The sequence below is a fragment of the Cyprinodon variegatus genome, unplaced genomic scaffold (assembly GCF_000732505.1).
Source record: "Cyprinodon variegatus isolate N-32 unplaced genomic scaffold, C_variegatus-1.0 Scaffold1495, whole genome shotgun sequence".
In the NCBI taxonomy this organism is placed as follows: Eukaryota; Metazoa; Chordata; class Actinopteri; order Cyprinodontiformes; family Cyprinodontidae; genus Cyprinodon; species Cyprinodon variegatus.
Window position 1 is genome coordinate 4,585 of NW_015151948.1, and position 2,760 is coordinate 7,344.

The 2,760-nt window shown below is 36.3% G+C and overlaps 1 protein-coding gene across 2 annotated transcripts in view; it reads left to right on the top strand.

The window, feature by feature from the left end:
• The first annotated feature begins 1,710 nt into the window (after positions 1–1,710).
• The window catches only part of LOC107103642 (protein Shroom2-like), a 27,944-nt gene continuing 26,894 nt past the window's right edge, over positions 1,711–2,760 (top strand). Inside the window, exon 1 of one of the 2 annotated variants that reach the window (XM_015403418.1) lies at positions 1,711–1,858. The gene's annotated coding sequence lies outside the window, so the exon portion shown is untranslated. The remainder of the gene's footprint in view (positions 1,859–2,760) is intronic. The other variant, XM_015403421.1, reaches the window with a different exon arrangement.

Here is a 2,760-nt window from a genome sequence, read left to right on the forward strand (position 1 = left end):
CATCTAGATGCCGTGGCTCTGTGGAAGTGCAACGTTAAAGCCAGAAAAAGGCCACAGAGCCACACAGAACATGGAGGATTTGATTCAGCTGTGGGGTTTTAACATTTTATGTACTGTGTCAGATGAAGGACAACTACAATTTAACGAGCTCCTCATTTAATGATTTTTAACTAAAACTTGTTTTACATCAATCATTGTTTATGTTTTGAATTGTCTAAATAAAGTGTTGTTAAAAGTTAAGTCTTCTTATTTTCATAAGGTAGAAAAGTCCAGCTGCAGATCACCTGACTCATCTAATGCCATTACGGTTTTGCAAAATATTAGAACTTTGATACAACTGAAAACCACCTAATTAAAGCATAAAAACTTTTACTTTTTTTATTAAATTAAGCATGTCATGTCTCATTTTTAAACTTTGCACAAAAATTTCGTCTTTGACTTGAGCTTTTAAAGCAGTCATGTTCAGTTTTTCAGTTAAAGGAGAAGTCAGGTAACATTCAGAATTTAAACTTCTGAAAGTTCTTTAAATATAAAATTATTCCATCCTGTTAAATAAATGATCGGTGTTTTTAATTCAGAGTAATTTTCATGTGAATGTGCTTTACTGTTCTCAAAGAACACTACTGCCACCTACTGGTTTGTGACGTCACGGTGCGGTATCGGCTGTTGATCAAGTCCCAGTGCTGTATCTTGAAAACATTCTTCTTCCAAAATGTTATTCCTTGCTGACCGAAATTTTCCTTTAAAGTTAATCTGCTGATGGTTTGTATTTAGGGCTCCTTATAAAATTTTAAATTATTTTTTTTTCAGTATTAAAACATTTTTGATAATGATTTAAAAATGGCCTGAAAAGGAATGAAAATGGTTGTTTTAATGGTTATTGAGTCAGATATGTGGCGATTAATGTTTGATTTATCTAAAGGTTTTAATCTGTTACTGTGTAAATGGGTTTGGCTGTAATTTAAGGACAGATTCTAATATATCTGCTGGGTGGGGACGATAAATCAGATAGGAGTTCTATTTTTCATTTTTATTTTGTGCAATTTGCTTAACTAAGTATTTTTAATTGTTAAATATAAGAGATTTTGCAGATATATTTTTTATACATACATTGTTTAGATTTACTTATGTCTTTTTACCCATTTTATAGATAAGAATAGAATAGAGTAAAATAGAATTGAAAATCCCTTTATTGTCCCACAATGGTGAAATTCTGGTGTTTACAGCAGCAAAAAGTTAATAGAATAAAATGGTCACACAAATTATTTAACTGACTAAAGTTTCTATCATTATATTGGATTTTATTTGTTCCTGCTCCCGGTGGTTGGAACCTTTATTCTACTCTGGATTCTCATGAGTGAAGTCTTTGTTCACTTTACAATAAAAAAAAACAGTTTTGAAAAGTTCAGTATTCATCTTTTCCTGCTTTGTGAGTCAACTGTCACTGTTGCTAGGCGACAGAGCAAACAGCGGTGAAAGCCACTGAAGAATAGACCTGTTTGAATCCACAGCCTGTTGGAAGACGCAGCCCATGAATTAGAACGCAGCCATGGTCTACGTACCATGGTACGACGATGATGTCACAGGTGTTTTCTGCTTTAAAAACCCATTTTTATCANGGTTAGAGAGCAAACAGTGGATCAGAGACCACAGCAGTCTGGATGGGTAGTTGGGTTTCTGTCAGATCTCCCTCTGCACTGGAGTCCCCCCATCTGTTCCAGCAGGAGTGGTACGGTCCATGTTGCCTAGGTGAGTTAACACAGGCCCTGTCAGCACAGAGAGCTTTGTTTTCTGGGGCTCCTGTGTCGCTCTGGACGTGTTTGCTTACAGAAGATTAGGAGACGCATCTGGCTCTCAGGTACTTCCTCTGTTTGGGTCGTCTCTCTAATGGAACCAGATGGTTTCCTTAGAAGTTAAATTAGCTGCAAGTTTTCTTCATGGATGTGAATCCAGATCAAACTGTTCAGAACTTGTGTTGATCAGTTACTAACTAATCTTCATCAGATGCAGATTAAAGGACCTGTTTCTGCTTTCTAAGAAAAGAAAGAAATCACAGATTATTTTCCGAACCAGATTAAGTCATTCAGAAGACAAAACTCTTTATTTTCTAATTCTTTTTTATTACATTTCAACATCTGCTTCAAGTTTATCTTCTTTTAAGCATGTCATGTCTCATTTTTAAACTTTCCACAGAAATTTCTCCTTCAACTTCCAGCATGTTATTTAACTGACTAAGGTTTCTATCATTATATTTGATTTGATTTGTTCCTGCTCCCGGTGGTTGGAACCTTTATTCATGAGTGAAGTATTTGTTCACTTTACAATTAAAAAAAGAAAAAAATAAACATAAACAGTTTTGAAAAAATCAGTATTCATCTTTTCCTGCTTTGTGAGTCAACTGTCACTGTTGCTAGGCAACAGAGCATACAGCGGTGAAAACCACTGAAGAATAGACCTGTTTGAATCCACAGCCTGTTGGAAGACGCAGCCCATGAATTAGAACACAGCCATGGTCTAGGTACCATGGTAACGACGATGATGTCACAGGTGTTTTCTGCACTTTCCAGTTCACCAGATCATCCAGTCAAATTGATTCAAAGTTTTCTATCTAAGAAAAACCAGCTGATTGCATCGACTCATTGACACCTCAGCAATCCCTCACACTAAGCATGTTTGTAGCGACAGTGGAGAGGAAAAACTCCCTTTGAACAGGAAGAAACCTCCAGCAGAACCAGGCTCAGTGTGAGCGGCCATCTGCTG